Here is a 19213-nt window from a genome sequence, read left to right as displayed (position 1 = left end):
GTGCCCTTAAACTTGTGGAATCTGACAATATTCCCAAGTGGTTAGCATCAGAACTAGTTGTCCCTAAAATAATTAAATGTTAAACAATAGAGTTTTATTATATTTAATCACAGATTATCAGCAGTTTATAATGCAGTTTATGGAACCTGATTTTATAAAATTTAACAGAAATTTTAAGACAAATACAAAAGCCAAGGGACAATACATTTCCAAAATCTAGTAGCTGGCTCCCCCTGCTGACTCTGTCAGTCACTGCTCATAGGTAAATCCTCAACTTTAAGGATTTTTTTGGTTTTTGAAATAAATAATTCTAAAAATTGAAATTCTCCCTGAAGATTTTTTTCCAGTATTGGTATAGTCCAACGACCATTCTCTGATTTTTAAACATCGTTGGAATCGATTAGTCCCCAACAGCTGGGCATGGAGATAAAGAGACTTACTCATCTGCAAATAACTCAAAATTTTAAAGCTGAATCAGACGATTTAACTTTTTTCTAAGAGAAGGCTCAGTAAGTCTGGCTTTTTCTGTGGAATCTTAGACAAGCCACATTAACACAAGCTCACATATTCTCATCTGTGAATTCGAAGTATTTAACAAAATGAGATCAGAGTTCCTCTAGAAGGTAAGGAACTGCCAGTAAAGAAAAACTTATGGGGCTTAATAAATCAAAAAGGAATTAATCTAAAATGTTATACTGGATAGGTAAAAATTCTTAATTTTCCAGTTCTTTGTCTTTCAAAGATTCAGAAGGTTATTGTGAATTTCAAGATAATATTTTATCTAGTGAAGCTCAAAGGTAAGTCATGTCACGTTACTTTCAGATCAGATAAAAAGGTGAAGTTGTTAGGTAAAGGGGTCCAGGCCCAGCACTTTACCCCTTTACCATTGAAGGGACAGTCATCTCAAGCCTAAACGTCCAGCATCTCAACCTGTAGTCCAGTAAACTGTTGGCAGGATGGGCCCCTCATGAATAACTGAGCGTACTGGAGAACGGACAGGAGCTTGGCAAGGAGTAATAATGAGAATGTCATGCCAGTCCTGGATTATAGGAAGCTTGAGTTTGGCAAGTTCCAAAAAAATTGATTGGCACGTTCTCCCCAGATATCGAATAGGAAAACTAACACTGAAAGACAAGAAAGACATTTGATCACCATGGTTGTATCAGAAAGATAAAACTGATCATCATCTCCTAGCTTTGGTAGTACTGGCAGTAGCTGCAACATTGATTGTGTTGAAAAAGAAGCACACGTATTCAAGAAATCATAGTCAAACTGTGCTCCGACTGATAGTTATCATAAGACTGAATCTACAGAGCTTTGTTGGACAGTATATCACTAATTTTGCCATGGGTTTTCTCCTTGGGGGTAAGGTCTCAGTTTCTGTAGTGCAGTGATGGCTCCAGTTTTTGATGAGGACTGTCTCATCTTGGGTTGATCTTCCTGGAAAGCTTGCTCCCAAGAATCATACTGACTTCATGGTTAGGGCATAGGTGGAGACTTCTGAATACCTTTTTGAGGGTCTGCGAAGAACTCTGTAAAAGCTGGCCACAAAAATAAATAAATGAATAAATAAATAAATAAATATCGGTTCTTCGTTTAGTGTTGTCAGCCTTGAAGGGTAAAATAAATTGCCAGGTTAAGATTATGACGCCTTCACTTGTTAACATGCCTAACATACCTACATACACAATTGAGCAGGAATCTGTCACAAAGAACACTGAATCAAAATGGAGATGAACCCAGGACTTACCATGCTTCTAGTTATCCACCACTGATCTGGTTTTATACACATATCTCAGGAACAGCAAAGTGTAGGGCTTTTAGAAAAACCAGCCTCTACAACTTTAATATAATATTAGTGAAAGCTCACTTAACAGACATTAACTTATGGCAGACATTCACCTAAGAGGAGTATATGATTGCATATTACTTAGATGGTAAGACTGTATCTAATGACACCCTATCAAGTCCAAGAGATGGAACCCCAGACTGTTACATGGAGAAATTAGTAGACAGTGGAATTGCAGCACAGGGATGTCATGCAATATAATGAATTGAAGGCATCGTTTTAGAAGATGGGCAGGTGGTAAGACATTGGACTCCAATATAGGTGAAGACAGAAGACAAGGGCCACTCAGGGTTAATGCTTAGGGTCAGGATTGGACTTGAAGTGGAGGGAAGCAGAGTCTGTAGTCAGAGATGCCAGTGAACCAAGCCTGATGAGACAGGAAAGGAAAAGTGTGGGGAGAGAGAACTAGGGCAGAGACCAACAACATCTGGAAGACTAGAGCTAGCAATCATGCAGTGTATGTCTTCACAGCAAATTCCAAAGCAGCTGATGTGGTGGCATTTAAAGAGACTTTTAAAGCATTCTGGAAAGAACTAAGCTCTTCTTTCAGATACTGCGCTGATATAAAATGAGAGCACGCCACCTGGTTATCTGAAGAGTCCAAAACAACAAGAAGTGGGAAGAAAACGCATCCACAATAGTTCTCTATGCAGTCATGCTTAGGCACTTTTAATTCATTTTAATGAATGCCAAAAATAGCCCTCAGTTTATGATGAATCTTTCAGTTTGTGTGCTATATCTCATCTTTGGCATTTACTAGGTATTAGAAATATCTCCATTTGTCAGACATAAAGCATATGCCACCAATACTTTCTAGAATCCTTGAACATTTTCATGATTTGGAGCATTTACATATAGTACGCAATGACAACACATCTTTGTGTGATGCAGAAAAGAGGTTCCCGGGCAGCAGTCACAGTGGCTCATTAAATATACTCTAGTCAGTTGAGATTCCCAGTCTCATTAATGTACTGACAGTTACCTTAGACCATTACAAATGAATATTGATACACAGCACCAGCTGTTGGTTACAGAAGCACAAACATGTTCACAGTGAATCTGCGTGTCTAACACATGTGGAAAGGTAACACTGCTCATCAAGGGGAAACTATAATGCAGTGGTGACACACACAGATTTCTGGTCCTTTAGGACTGCAAAGAGGAAAGAGAACTGGGAAGTTCTTCGGCTTCTACATCAGAAATGGTCCTGAGTCTCCTTCCTGACCTTTGGAAATGGTTCCATCTGAGCTTGTGTTGGTTGAGCACCAGGAGAAGTTCATGCCATTCTTAACTTCAGCGCTGATCTTAGGTTGATCTCACCAGCAATCCGTTTAGTCACTGATCTTCCAATGGGTTGTTAATCTGCTCCTCAAGTTAGTGCAAAAGTCACAGTTTTAGTTTTAAATCTCTATCTAAATCTATAACCCACAAGGTGATACAACTAGTCTAACAAGGACTATGTACAATTTTCAAAGGAGAGAAAGAAAAGTAAAAGGAGGCTCATGGTTCATGTTCTGTTTCCCATGTGCACACATGGCAAAAGCCTGAAGACATTATTGCTGATATATTTAATAGCATCAATTTTTAAATTAAAACTAAAACCACTTGGCAAGAGATGTCATGAAATGCTAAAAACTTCCTGCAGCTGGAATAATTCCCTAATTGTTTTAGGTATTGTCACTGTTGTTGAAATCTTGTCTCTCCTGAATACTATTACCAGTATTATTTTTATGAGCAGGGCAATCTTTGATAGATACTTCAAACAGAATATTTCTAATATTTAAAACACAATTAAAATTTATATATATATATGCTAACTTTTACATATATCTATACTTTTACCATTTTCACTAAGAATTTTTTAAGTACAATCTTTTCTCATTTTACATAGGTATCCCCGTTCCTGCTTCCTCTCCTCCTCTGTTCCTCCTTCCACTCCACCCTACTCCCCTATCCACTCCTCAAAAAGGGTAAGGCTACCCAAAAGTCTTCAATCCTCTCTTTATCTCATTCCTGTCCCCTTCCACCCTTTTTTCTTCCTCCCTCCTAATTTTCTCAGAAAGTCTTGTCTGTTTCCCCTTCCCAAGGGCATCCATGTAATCTCTTTTAGGGTTCTTGTTACCTAGCTTCTCTGGGGTCATGGACTATAGGCTGGTTTTTCCTTTGTTTTACATTTAATAACCACTTGTAAGTGAGCACATACCATGTCTGTCTATCTGGGTCTGGGTTACCTCATTCAGGGTGGTTTTTTCTAGTTCCATCCATTTGCATACAAATTTCAAAATGGCCCTGTTTTATCATTGTTTTCTACCACTGAGTCGTACTCCATTGTATAAATGTACCACATTTTCTTTTCCCATTCCTCAGATGAGAAGCATCTAGGTTGTCTCCAGGTTCTGATTATTATGATTAACACTACAATGAAAAACAGTTGGTCAAATGTCCTTGTGGTATGAGTGTGCATTTTTTGGATATATGTCCAAGAATGATATTGCTGGACCCTGAAGTAAATTGATTCCCAGTTTTTTTAAAAACTGCCACACTGACTTCCAAAGTGGCTGTACAAGTTTGTGCTCTCTCCAGTAGAAGTAACCTTGAATACATGGCCACAGGAGAACACTTCCTAAATATAATACCAGTAGCACAGATACTGAGAGCAACAATTAATAAATGGGACCTCCTGAAACTAAGAATCTTCTGTAAGGCAAAGGACACAGTCACTAAGACAAAACAGCAGCCTACTGAATGGGAAAGATCTTCAATGACCACACATTTGACAGAGGACTGATCTCCAAAATATATAAAGAACTCAAGGAACTAGACATCAAATTACCAAATAATCCAATCAAAAAATGGGGTACAGATCTAAACAGAGAATTCACAGCAGAAGAATTGCAAATGGCTGAAAGACACTTAAGAAATTGCTCAACATCTTTAGCCATCAGGGAAATACAATTCAAAAACAACTCTGAGATACCGTCCTACACCACTCAGAATGGATAAGATCAAAAACACCAGTGATAGCTAATGCTGGAGAGGATGTGGAGCATATATATTCTTAAAAATAAGAAGAGGATTAATAGACTGTGCAATAAAGAGTTGATTCAATAGTTAGACCTTGGTCTCATAGTTCCAGAGTTTATTGTCTTAAATAATTACATTATGGTATGAAGTGTTCTTTATTTGCAATGATAAGTTTCTTGAACATATGCCAATCACTTAAATTTTACATTTTTATAATCTATTTCTTTAATTCCATCATCCGTCCTATATCTCTACAGTATCATTCTAGCCACTGAGGATTTAGCACAGGGCTAACGGATAGATTTTTTAAAAATCTATATATCATATATATATATAGTGTTGAAACTGTGAGAGGAAAAATAAAGCAGAGTGAGGAAGTGGACTGAAGTCATGAAAAATGTGGGCCAATTTTAGAACAAGTGATCAAGGAAAGCCTTCAGAAACAATAATGCATGTATAAATAATTTCACAGACAAAACTAACCCATATTTTTATCTGCTTATAAATATGGCCATCTATAAACAAGCTTGAGGCTCAAATCAAAGGTATCTTTCAGTAGGGTGAATTTATTTTCCCAGTGGTCATGGAATAAAGTCAGTATAAACAGAATAAATAAAATAGAGAAAAAGGCAACTAGATAACACCCTGGAATTGGGAAGTCTCTGGCATTTGATGTTTTCTTTTATCTACTGCCCTGTCGAAGAGCATAAGGCCACAACAAAGACCTTTACAGACTTTTGCGACTCTTTGAAGTTTTCATAAAGACTGCAAGATCCCCAGTCAAGATTTCTGAGATCAACACTTGTTTATGACATTCTACTTTTCAAAAAGTGCCTGCTGCAAACCATTTTTAGGAAAGGGGGGAGGACAGTTTGTATACAATACCCTTTATATTATTTTCATAAAACAGAAGAAAAACTTGAATACATATTTGTTCTTTGCTTAATAAAAGGGAACTCATATGATCAGAAAATGTTTGAAAGTGTTCCTGATCTATTATTTTAGCAGTAATTAGCCCAATTTCTATTGTAAGAAATTCCTATACAGTTACTTACATATCTGAAAAGGAACTACCAATAACAAATATGGTGTTGCCAAACAGATGTTTGGTCCAGTGATGAACAAGACAGAAGTGCTGCTCATTTCCATGGAGAATTCTTCTCTCCCAGGATGGTAAATTGGAAACACAAAGTTCCTTATGCATGTCTGCGATATACTCAGCCTCCTTAAGGCAACCTAAAATTTTATTTTATGCTTTGATATTTCTTTGACATGTAATAGTTTAACCCATTGAACAAAGTGATCTAGGTACAATCACCAAATTTCCAATCAACCTATGACATTAGTGTTCTGAGGGGAGCCCCACTCAGCAGGATGTTCTCTCTACACCAACTAGACAACTTGATGAACAGCTGAGCTTACAATTGAAGGAAATATTCTTCTCTATTTTTGAAGGAGATTTTTCTTCCAGAACAAAGAATGTCAGATAAAATAAATAGAAAATCAGGAAACATACCAAATGAAGATGAAAGTAGTCTCTAGAGGACCAAGCACAAACTAATGACTGTTTTTCTGAAACTATTCTTGTCTGTTCTTGCTACTTTTTCCCAACTTGCAAGGTCCTTTGTCACAAGCCCAAAGCAGAACTCCCAGGAATATTTGATAACTGAATATTTTCTCCAGTCATTTCAAACTCATAATGATTTTTTTCTTTCTTTATTCAAGAAAAAGATGAAGGAAAGGCCTGGCTTTTGCATCTAGTGACAGACACTGCCGGAAGGCAGCTTCACAACATGAAGCCCATTCCAACTGATCCACAACAAAAGAGATACCATGGGGTGAGCAGAGGTTAAAACAGAAAAGATGCTCATGGGCTCGAGTGTGTGAGCATTTATAAATAAGGACGATGACACATGCAAGGCAGCAAGAATGGATACTGTCAGAGCAAGGGTGGAGGACACCACTGGGGAATGTCTGCTTTGAAAAAAAGCTTATCTCAACTGTGATGTTTAATAAGAGTGCACATGTGCTATTGATCCACTTAAAATCACCAAATATCATAACCATGACTCAACAATCATATAACCAAGACACACGTTTCTAACAAGGTTTCTATTTGTTTAATCTCATGTACTGATAGGATATGGTGTTAGCCAAATATTATTTCTAGGTGTGTTTCCAGATAAACTAGCATCTAAGGTGGAGGACTAAATAAAACAAATAGCCTTCAATAGTATGATTGATCATCATCTAACCCTTTGAAAGACAAAAGAAGGGAGAATTTACTTTTTTTTTCTTGACTAGAAACAGTACCTGTCTTTCCTTGGGGCTTAACAAAATAGACAGACATGCCCAATGGTGCAAAATTTTCTTACCTCTCTCAAAGTCTGTGTTGATAAGGAGATCACTCCTGCCCCATGTGTCTAACTCCCTAGAACCTCGTTGGCAGACAGCATCACTGCCTCAAGCCCGGCCTTCCTCCTTTAGCTTTATCTCAACTTTTGTTTGCTCATCTCACCATTATTTTATTTTTTAAGCTTAATTTGTGCTATTATTTCAGATGATCATTCAGAAGACCACTCTAAGGAGTTTCTCCAAAACTGATCCCCAAACCTGAAGGACACCAAAGAGACTTGGGAGACATTTTCTGATAGTAAAGCAGAATTGTGATGGGAAATACCAAAAGAGAAAGGAAAGATAAGTTAAAAAAAATCTTAGTGGCTTCCCAGTGCTGTAGAAGAGAGGTAAAGTTCATGTATATAACATAAAATAAAACATATTCAATGTTTTTACCGGCACGAGTTAGTAGGATAAAAATAGGGCTGGGATGGAGAATGACTTGAAAGCTCATCTGACTCCTCCCTTAAAGGAGGCCATAATGAATATAACTCTATACCCCTCCAGTACAATGACCTAAAGACTTGAAATGAGCATTTGTTGTTGGTTCTCAACAGTGAGGGCAAGAAACATGGAATTCATTCCCTGCATGTCAGGGACATTCACAGCTGTCCAATACAAGCCATAAAGACAGCAGCTGCCATCTACTGAGTGTATCTGTGTTCTAATCAATGCTCCGACCAAACCTTAAAAAAAAAAGTTTTCTTCCATTGTAGCAACATTTTCTTTTATCCTGTATTTTACAAATAGGAAATCAAGACAAAAAAAATTAGATAATTTGTCCAAGACTTGCTGTTTTCTCATTGGAAAGGTTTAAAACTCAGAATTTTGTCTACAGAGCTGGCATTCTGGAAACAATCACCTCTTTCAACCACTGCCGACTCTAGAGCTTTAACTATTTCCTTAAATAAAAACTAAATTTTATGGAGTTTTTAGAAGAATTGAACAAAAATTGGGTGCCTAAAATGTCAATTATAAAAAAGCAATATGATGGTAAAAATTGAAAGACTTTTTTTTTAAGTAACTAGAATTCCAAAAGTAGTTTCGGCAAAGTCTGCTGAAAAATATCTAAAACTCTTAGAAATAAAAGTATTGTAGACAAGAACGGGTTTAGCATAACCAAAGAAACAGAGCTCAGACTCTGACCTCATTTAAACCGAATAAAGAATCTGCAGAATAAAATCCAGTGAGTCAAATTCCACTCTCTTGCTTTTAGTTCTCCGAGAGAAGTGTTCACTGCTAAGACTGCTCAAACTTGCTATTCAGTGGGATTGACCATTTGTTCTCACAGATCACAAGGTGTAAAGGCTCCGTTCTCATTTGTTCCATGAGAGTTTTTGGTCATAGAGAAGGAAAACAGACTCATCAAACAAAATTTATAAAACAAAAACGATCAATTTTGAGCATATGTTTCTCTCCAGCCAGCTACCGCATGGTAAAAAAATAAATAAATAAGATGAAATTTTATTCAGAATGCCAACAATGCTCCCCAGAATTAATTTATAGCATAATCCTGAGAGAACATTATATAAGAAATATTGCCAATTTCATAATTGAATTTAATTTCTCCAAAAATTATGTGGTGAAATTCTAGCTATACCTGCTCTATATGTGACTGTGAGTAATTAAAATAATTTAATGAATAATCAAAATGAGTAGCTCTCATAGGTGAGTCCTAGGTCTGGGGATGTATGTCATTAGTGCAGCCCTCACTTCAGCATTTGCGAGATCCTAGGTGTGATCATGAGGACTACGTAAGCATAAAGGAAGGGTTGACCGGAGTGATGGCTCAGTGGATAAGAGCTCTGACTGCTCTTACAGAGCATCTGAATTCCGTTCCCAGAGCCCATGTGGCAGCTCATGACCTCCTGTCACTCCACTCCCAGGGGATCTGACACCCATTTCTAGCCTCTTCAAGTTCCTGAATGTATACAGTGCACATATAGACACATGTATGTAAATGTATCTATACACATAGATTCAAATTTTTAAATAAATAAGTGAAGGAAGAACAAAAGAAGAAATCATGAATAGGTCCTAATACTGTGTGAATATGCTCTTATAAGAACATTATGACGTGGATGAGATAACTCAAACCTGTAACCCTGAAACATCCGTAGTAAACACAGAGAGATGGAGATTACAAGGTCATTCCAGGCTGCATAGTGACTTTTATGAAATCCTAGGCTACCACGAGACCCTGTTTTTTTGTTTGTTTGTTTGTTTGTTTGCTTGTTTTTAAAAGAAGTAATAAGAAAATATTGAAATACAGGATGAAGAAAATTTCTAGATCCCCAAAAGAAAAGCATCAGAATGAACTCATCAATGAACACACGGACCTCAGACTTCTGGGAATTGTGGAATTCTTCAAGCCCCACAGTTGTTGGTACTTGTTATGGCAGCTAGAGAAAATGAGTATATCACCGTATAAATGAATTGTGTTTAGCTAATTACAGTAGAATCCCATGGTGAAGACAACTAAAATTATCCCTTAATGGAGAGAAAATGTCCTGGTGAGAGAAAGAGATAAATTTCACCTGTATTTCTGCTAATAACTATATCTGAGGTTCAGCATATATTTTGTGACACACATCAACTTAGTATGCAAATTAACAGGTCAGCGAAGAACCTAGCATGTTTAATTGGTGACAGTTGTCTGGGCTGAGGGAAGAGAAGCACTTGCAAAGAAGACTATGTTTGAGTACCCCTCCAATGTCAGCAGAGTAGCTGAATTTAACCCCGGGGGGGAATGGCATTGCCCTGAATTTATTTATTATTTCAGACTTTATAGACTCCAGATTTTTGTCACCTTTTATTTATCCCACAAAATCCATGAGTCTATCTTCTGTCAAGACCTCTATAAAGTCCTAGATGATAGTAATAGCAAGTTAGTGTCGCTGCTAGTACTGCCGTAACAAAACACCACAGACTGAGTTGTCTCAACAATAGGAAGTTTCTTCTTCCCAGTTCTGAAAGTGTAAGTGCAAAATACTACAATTTTAAGACAGCTGGTCATAGAACATCCACAATCAGGAAACAGAGAACAATGGACACTGAGCTAACCTGCCTTTCTCCTTTTTATTTGGCCTAGGACCTGAGCCCATGGAATAATGCCATCTCCAGGAAGTGAATCTAGAAAATGCCTCATAGACTTGCTCAGAGAGATGTTGCCATGGTGATTCTAAATCCCGTCAAGCTCCCAAAATTAATCCTCATGGAGCTCTGACTCATAAATTTGTAGTAAATACCATGGAGTTCATAATGGACTAGTAAATTTCCTGACTGATTCATTTCTTAGTAATGAAGTAGCTTGCTAAGCATGTCTGATGGTTGAGCTACAAATCCTGCAACTCAGCTCACTGCACAATCAGTGTATGCCAGAGAAAAACATTGAATTATAACAGCCGCAAATCATACATACAAATATATTTGTAAGAAAGATGAATGAGGTCAAAATAAATTCAGATGTAGTTTCCTCATAATCCACAGCACTTCCAACAAAGAGCTTTACATGATTAAGTGTATGTTTAAATGAGTTGTACTTTTTTAGGTGTGTTTATTATGGGCATGATTGTTTGCAAACATGTATGTCTATGCACCACATACATGCCAGTTACCCTCTGAGACCAGAAGAGAGCATCAAATCCTCTGGACCTGGAGTTAAAGATGGTTGTAAGCCAACACGTGGGTGTTGGGAACAAAACCTTGGTTCCTCTGGAAGAGCAGCAAGTTCTATTAACCACTGAGCCATCTCACCAGCCCATAATTTTACTTCTATCTCTGATAAGTTGAATCAATGAATAATAAAAATGTGCATACTTCTTGCACATACCCAAAAAAGTTCCATTTAAGTTTTCCAGGATAGAATAAATGATTATTTTCATAAGTCACTGGCAATGAAAGCCTGAAGCACAACTTAAACTTTTAATTTCAGCAATTAAAGGCTGAGCAGAGGAATAATTCATGAATTTGTACATCATCCATTCCTACTGTAGCTATTATCTAGCTATCAATAAATTACAGAAGTCACATGAATACTTATTGGCTATACTTTAATTGAATTATTAAAATAGTAGCTCTACTGTTTCGGGTAGAGTGTTTGTTATATTTCCCTGCTATAGATTTCCATTTAGCATTTGGAGAGCATCCACACTTGAGAAATGCTATGTAATCACTGTGAGCTTGTCTTCAATGGCAGCCCCTCAAAGTAACATGCAGAACTGAAGGAGAACTATATCCAAGAAAGCCCCAACGTGAAGGGGAAAAAATCTAGACTCGAGAATGGCTTCTTATTATTTCTGAACTAAGAAAATCTGAAACTCATATCTTGTCTAGTTAAAAAGAACACAAAACCCTGTTAAATTTAGTCAACACCTTCTAAATTATTTGTAAAATTTAAAATGTAAAGCGTTTTTGGTATATTTCAACATTTTAAGTATAACCTCAATGGCATCGACTTTACTAACAGGAATTTCTTAATTCCTCCTCTCTGGCGGTGTTCAATACTTGATTTTCCTTGCTCATTTCTTCTAGGGCAGCAGTCAGAGCAGAGGCAGCTAGCTCCCTTAGGAAATTGTCTCTATTTATTTAGTAAACTGGATGCTACTTGTGCTGCTGTGTTGAAAACTGCTGAAAGCAAACGAGGCCAAAGTTCTCTAGTGGCAAGCAAACTTCCCTTGCTATTAGCCAAAACCCATCACATCCAATTGTCAAGCAAAGGAAAAGCAAATGCAGACTTTGTTTGTGGAGTTAGATTTCTATTGTTCTGGTTCTATTGGGGTCCTCTTCCTATCCACTAACAGAAGCCCACTAGAGATACCCCTCAAGCAGGGATGCATTTGCAGACCCTCCAACCGAAAGATATGACAGCTTGTAAGAACTCCAGGACCATCAGCTGCTTTAGTTCCATTTCCTATTGGATGAAAATCATAACAGGTTCCTAATCTGCCTTCAGTCTTTCTGATATATGGGAACAGTAAAGAATTTACATTAAATGCCACTTTGACCAGCTTGCTATATTACCTACAACTAGCATGGAAATTTTGTTCTTATTACAAATAATTAAAATAAAGACATTTTCTTTTTCAGGTGTGCTGGTACATGATCCAGCTCTCAAGAGACTGAGGCAAGAGAATCAAAAGTTCAACACCATTTTGCTCTTGTCTCAAAAAATGCTGCATTCCTTCTGGAAATAGAATTTTGCACATATGAGTAGAGTCATTTTTTTCAAAAGTCAGAATTACAGGACTTGCAACTTATTACCTTGAGTATCCTTTTGAAAACATGTATTTACTTTCTTTCTGTTCAAAAATAATTTAAATAAATATCTCAGTGAAGAAATCAAGTCCACGTACCCCATAGTCTTCTTGAGTGGCTAATAAACATCAACTTCCAATGTTACAAGGAGACAGTTGGCATTCTAGCCACAGAAACGTTCAAGTCATTTTAACTATTGTACAGTCAAAGCTGTGTACAATCTGGCCCAAGGACAGACAGTGCTGTATAATGAACTCTGTGATTACAAACTAGCCTGTGCCAGGAAGAAACTTGTTTCAGTTCTTTAGTAAGATTGCTATTCTGTATTTTTAATAAATGAATAAACATATGACTCTAAAACATATTTAATATTCTACATGAATGAATGTGATAAACAAGAAACACGGGTGATTTTCATGACCTAGTTTTCACAGTATCTGCTCTTAAAGCAGTATCTAGTAGTAAATACTAATAAGTATACAGCATCTTAAACATGAGTATGACCACTGTCACCTTGTTTATTGAACTGGGAATATCAGCACTGGACTTCAACCACTGTAGTATAAATATCAATTTGAAAATATTGAGGAAATGCACAACCTAAATAAAATAAAATACAGAAATCTTACCATCATGAAACAAAATTGTAAATCTATCACGAAAACATATTACAAAAACATAATGAATGAGCTTTTCTTATCACTAATTAAAAACCCACTATTAAGCTATAAGTTTAGGAAAGATATCATTGGTATTTAGTTTTAATGGGAATTAAATAAGTGTTGATATGATGCCACTCCAACCAGTCGATAAGACATCAACACCCATTTCTGTTCTGTGGCAAATGCCCTACTATCCTGTACAACCAATAATTAAATGGGATCAGATAGGTTTATCAATGTTTCCATTTTTCAAAATAAGCAGTAGCTAGTGGATAAGCTAAAGGCTATAGTACAAATGAAAACTAACAGAAATGAAAGCATAAGAAATAAGATGTGCAGCTACAAAATCCAGCTAGATCTCCTCAGCTGCCTGAAGTCAGGGTCTATAGAATTCATTGGGGAAGACAGCTGGGCCGTTGCAGCTTTGAGGATCAGGAATGTAACTCAGAAATGGAGACAAACTGCAAAGAAGCAGGGGTGGGATCAGGCAGAGTCCAATCAGATAGACATAAACACAAACCCACGTATGGATGAGAACCGCGAGTCACACGTCAGGCTCTGGAATTAGAAATTGGAACGTTGTTTGGGTTCCTGTAATCTTGTGTCCACTGGAAAAGGATGCTGGTAAAAGGCTGTCTACTCACTTAATCATTTACAATGTTTAATTTCCATTTTTGTCCAGATATTTTGAGATGGGCCTGGGGCCAGATGGAGAACAGGAAGGAAAGAGAAAGCACATCCAAATGTAGACAGGTGGAAACAGTTGTGAAAAGGCAGGTAAGAGCGTCACCTATGAGTATAGACCTTCAAAAGCTACTGCATGAAGTCAAACACCTGTGATCCCTGAGCTTCTAGAAAATTCGTGTTCCAAGGAGTCTCTTCTATATACAACACTAGAACCTCTGAGGTTAACTCTCTCAGGGGAAATGGGAGTAGAACTTGTTTACAAAAGAACTGGTTGAATTATTTTAGGCAAAATTTTAAAAAATAATGAATGGTTTGAGTTCACTCCAAGTAGCTGTTATTTCTTGTTAATTTGTTCTCTTTTAGCTACTAATAGCTCTAATGAGTAAGAACTTTCATTCTATCAGTTTCCAATGCCATATTCTAAAATATAAGCATGATGTGTTATTTTCAGAACTCTTTGTTTAGCAATATTTTTCTTATAATATATTTTATCATATTCTCTCCCCAGTCCGGCACAGATCCTCCCCCATCTCTCTACTTACCCACCCACACAACTTAGTTTTCTCTCAAAAAGTAAATCTAAACAAATACAATTAATAAGACAAAAATGCTGAAACAAAACCAATAGGACAAAAAAATAACCCAAACAAAACAAAACCAAAAATGTATTAGAGAACATAAAGTCTATTTTGTATTGGTCAACTACTTTTGGTCATGGGGCTGGCCCTGGAATATAGTTGATATGCCCAGTGATACCCCAGTGTGGAAAATTATTTTCTCTCTCTCAGCAAGTATCAGTTGTAGTTTCTTTGTTAGTGGTGGGCGTTGTGCCCACTTCCCCTTCTCAGTGCTGGGGTTTTGTCTTTGCAGGTCTACCATATTTAATTTAGTTTCATCTCTGAGATGTGGAGATGATTCAGTATATAGAAATCAATAAACATACTCAATTACAAAAACCACAAGATTATCTCCTTAGAGACAGAAAAAACTTTTGACAAAATACAACAAGGCTTCATGATTAATATTCTAGAGACACTATGTATACAAGAGACATACTTTAACATAAAAAGGCAATTTACAACAAGTCCATAGCCAACATTATCTTAGATGGAGAGAAGCTTAAAGGTTTGGTTATTTCTTTAATTATTATTTGATTATGTCTAATCTTTTGAGGTATTATTTCTTACTTTTCTAGATCTTTCAAATGTGTTGTTAAGTAATTAATATGAGGTCTCTAGAGGTTTTTTGAGTAGGCACTTAGTGCTATGAACTTTCTCCTATAACTGTCCTCACTTTGTTCCATAGGTTTGGGTATGTTGGTTTTTTATTTTCACTCAATTCAAAATTTTTTAATTTATTTCTTAGCCATGTGAGATAGTTGTATGGTCTCTGGGATGTTAATCCCACCAAAGAAGAGTAAAGACACCACAAAAAATTGCCAAATTTATAGCAAGGTTTATCATATTACATAATAGAGCTGGCCAAGTGACTGTCTCTCTCTAAATGCAGGATTTGAAAAGACAGGATTTGAAAAAATATGGGACAAGTTGAGTTTTTAAACTCCTCACCAAAAGGCAAGTTTAGAGGTTTAACAAGAGATGGAGGGTTTCCAGAGAAATTTTGGTTATATAGGAACTTGACAGAACACCCCAAAATTATTTGGAAGAACATCTTATCTTATAAGGGGAAGGTCAGGGTATGGTCAGAGTATAGTGTGTGGAACATGTCAAATTCCAGAAACTTAAGTTTTATAGTAAACACAAATGAACTTATTTTGACCTTGTAACAAGATGACTTCTGATCTTAAGATGCAGTGAGATTGATCCATCAGGATCTCAGCCAAATGTCGTGGCTGTGGGGTCCCTGGTAGAGAGATGGTCTACAAGGTTGGTGGAGACTACAGTGTAATGGAGATGGGGTAGAAGTAAAGGTTGAAAGGGTGGCATGGAAGAACTAGGGCATCCGGGGACTGCACAATTGAGTCTCTAGGGATGGAAGCAGGATAAAGGAGGGGGAGCTTAGATTGGCAGGCAGCAACAGGATTAAGAGTAAGTCCAGAGAGTGAATGGAAGACAGGAAGGAAGATAAAGGTTACATACTTGTGTCCCCTCACAGTGTGGTGTTTGTGGGTCCCTGGCAAAGAGAAGTTCTGTGGGTTGGTGGCAGAACAAAGTAATAACAATAACCTGAAAGAAAAGGTTGAGAGGTGTGGTAAAGAGGCATTTTTTTTTTCAGTATTTATTTTTGATGAGTGGGTTATACTGGCTCTTTTAGAAACCTGCTGTTGCATAATTTAAAAGTAAATAAAGCAGAGTTGATCAAGGTGACAATTTTTACTTTCCATAAGACTAATTATAATTGATGGAAGCAAAAAAAAAAAAAAAAAACAAAACTGTTTCCCCGTATGCTGTGAGTCAGACTTCCAGAGTGAGGTGGCTTCCTGCCCCGTTCTTCCTCCCCCAGACTTTCCGATGGTCTCAAATACACCAGAGTCTATCTTTGGCATTCTTCAAACTATTACTTAAAGGGCAGAGTTAGGACAGAGGAAGAGAATCAAACTAAGTGAAATAAGAAAGGTCAGGGAGTAGGAAGATAGGACGGGAGTACATACAGAGAAAATAAAATTGTTTTTCTGTGTGTCTAATACAGCCTATGAAAGCTATACTGGAAACGAAGCTCCCAAAAAGCACTAGGTAGGATGAGAGATGGAAACCCATTCCAAGAATCTGGAACCAAAATAATCCTTTCTTCTTGGAATCTAAATTAGGGCCACAGGTATGAAATCTTGAACAAAAAGACCAGATTTAACTCAGATACTAAATGCAAGGAGCCAATCGTTAAAAGGAAAGTATAAAACAGGTGTACATCCAAGTTGAAAAGTTGTGCATGTGTGTATGTGTGTGTGTGTAGTGTGTTAGCAATGTAGAGAAAATGGGTGAAAAATACAGACATTTGCTTGCATTCTTCTTTGTAGCTTTCATGAGTTGCAACTGAACACAGGCCAGATTTTGTGCAAGTTCCATATTTTGAATTGTTTTTCGTAAGACCACCTTGATAAGTGTAATCTTGTTTCTTGTAACATCTTAGCTACAGGTCTCCTATCCATTGAACTGCTAGACACTCTATTGGTGGAATAATAAGACCATGGTGTTCTGCTCACTACTGCTATCTTACCATCTTCAAGCCTCAATCTAGAAGCTCCTAGAATCTAAATAACTGTTGTTTGAATCCATTGTGCACCTTCTACTTGAAACAAAAGTATCAATTCAGTGAGATTATTGCATTGCTGACCCAAATATCCCAGAAGACAGAGAAATATGACTGCCTTTGTTGAATAAAGATTAAACAGGAAACATCCTGCTAGCTAACCATTCCATTTAACTATCATCACACATTGCTTCCAGCAAGGACACATCTGTTCCTGAAGTTGTTAGTGAGATAAAAATAACAAAATGGATATTTTCTAGGGAACATTCACTGTACGTATAAACTGCAAAAGAAAGCTTCATGTACATTTAATTGGAAGTAACTCTCCTTCCCTGTAACTCACTCTCTGTCAATTCATTATTCTAATTTTATAACTTGACATGAAAGTACTTTAACAGTAGGAATATTTTGCTGCAATGATTTAGCTTCATAAATGAACTGGCAAAATTTAATAAAGCTACTACGACTAGGACAATTCAGTGCGGTAAGGGTACTAGTGTAAGCATAGGTGCTGGAAGAACTGAGTATCTCTAGGTAAGTAAACAAACAAATAATTTCATTGCAGCACAGTCCTTAATACTAGTCACAAAAGCTCATCAAATGGCCAAAATGGATCATAGACCTAAATATAAAATGTAAAAGCTCACATGGGGTTCAGGATGGCATAAGCTCACCACCAAAGAAGTAGTTCACAGCTCCATAAACTCCACTTGAGCAAACATTTTATAAAATGAAAAAAATGCCAAAAGAATGATAAAAACATAAGTCATAAACCAAGAGAAAAAAATAAAAAAGAGACATTGAATAAAATATTCATAAGAAAACTATCCAATTTTAAAGAAGGTTAATAACTTTAACAGATAAGAAAGAAGATGCATAAATGACACCATAGTAAAGGAAAGTGTGTTCAATACATGGCACATGTACAAAACAAGAAATGCTATCTGAGAATGATAAGTCAGGACCGCTGACAACACCAAACGGTGCTGAGAAACAAACATTGATCATTCTCTAGTCATAATGGTGCTGTCACTTTTAAAGATGTTAAACATACCTGAGGCATGTTCATTTATTCCAAAGAAGTTGAAAGCTAGTGTATGCCAAAATTTGCACATCTCTATTTATAGTACTTTGTCCATAATTAAGCCCCAAAGGAACCAAGTTACTTTTGCTACATGAATAGATCCCTAAACTATAGACAGGTAAGGGAGAGATGAGTTGTGATACTAGAAAAAGACACAAAGGAAAGTATTGTATATTACTAAGCAAAAAAATATACAGTTTGAAAAGGCTACATGCTATTATGTGAGCCCAAGTTCAGGATATTCCAGAAAAGGCAAAACTTTGGGAACAATACATAAAAGTAAAAACCGTGTGTAAAATATAAGAACATGAGATAGATATCAATATTTATTTACCTAAACCCATAAAATTTACTACACAAAAAGAAAACCCTAATGCAAATTATGAACTTGAGGTGTTGTTTGCATAAAGAGCATTATAATGTGATAGTTAGGGTTATCAATTTAATATACATATTCTTTGATGGATGCTTATGCATGTGTGGGCCTGGGAGTTACATGGAATGTCTCGGAATATTAGTTTCTCTGCAAGTCTAAAATTATTTTAATAACATGAAGTATCAATAATCAAGTTTCTGACTAATGAAGCATGAAAGTAGGTCAACATATAAGCACACCTTCCTAGTGGTGTTTTTATAGCTTAAAGGCAGAATGAATTTCAAACAGCTTGTGCTGTGAATATCAATACACACATCAATAAATTAAAGAGATTTAAATATGAGCTCACTGTGAGAGGATTTAATAAGTACTCATAGAGCAAACTCTGAACGTAGGCTAAAGCTTTTTTAACACAGGAGTGTTAGCTGTAATCACTCTAAATCAAATCCAAAAGTAAGCGAAGTCAATCAGCTAAGACCCTTTTTACTTATTAGTTCTTCTTTTAAATAACCTCCTGACATACTACTGAGTGATTACACACATGACAAGAGTGATGGCGTGCAGATTATATTCTTGTAAAATAGATTTGCAAAAGTATATATTGAAATATTCATCAGGTGGACTTTGCCCAACATACTGAAAATGATAACCTGAAAAGTCAGCTGACTAAC

The sequence above is a fragment of the Microtus oregoni genome, unplaced genomic scaffold, assembly GCF_018167655.1.
Source record: "Microtus oregoni isolate MIOR12 unplaced genomic scaffold, Mior012 000026F_ref0000081, whole genome shotgun sequence".
NCBI classification, from domain to species: domain Eukaryota; kingdom Metazoa; phylum Chordata; class Mammalia; order Rodentia; family Cricetidae; genus Microtus; species Microtus oregoni.
The sequence above is the reverse complement of the archived record's forward strand: the minus strand, read 5'-3'. Positions refer to the sequence as shown.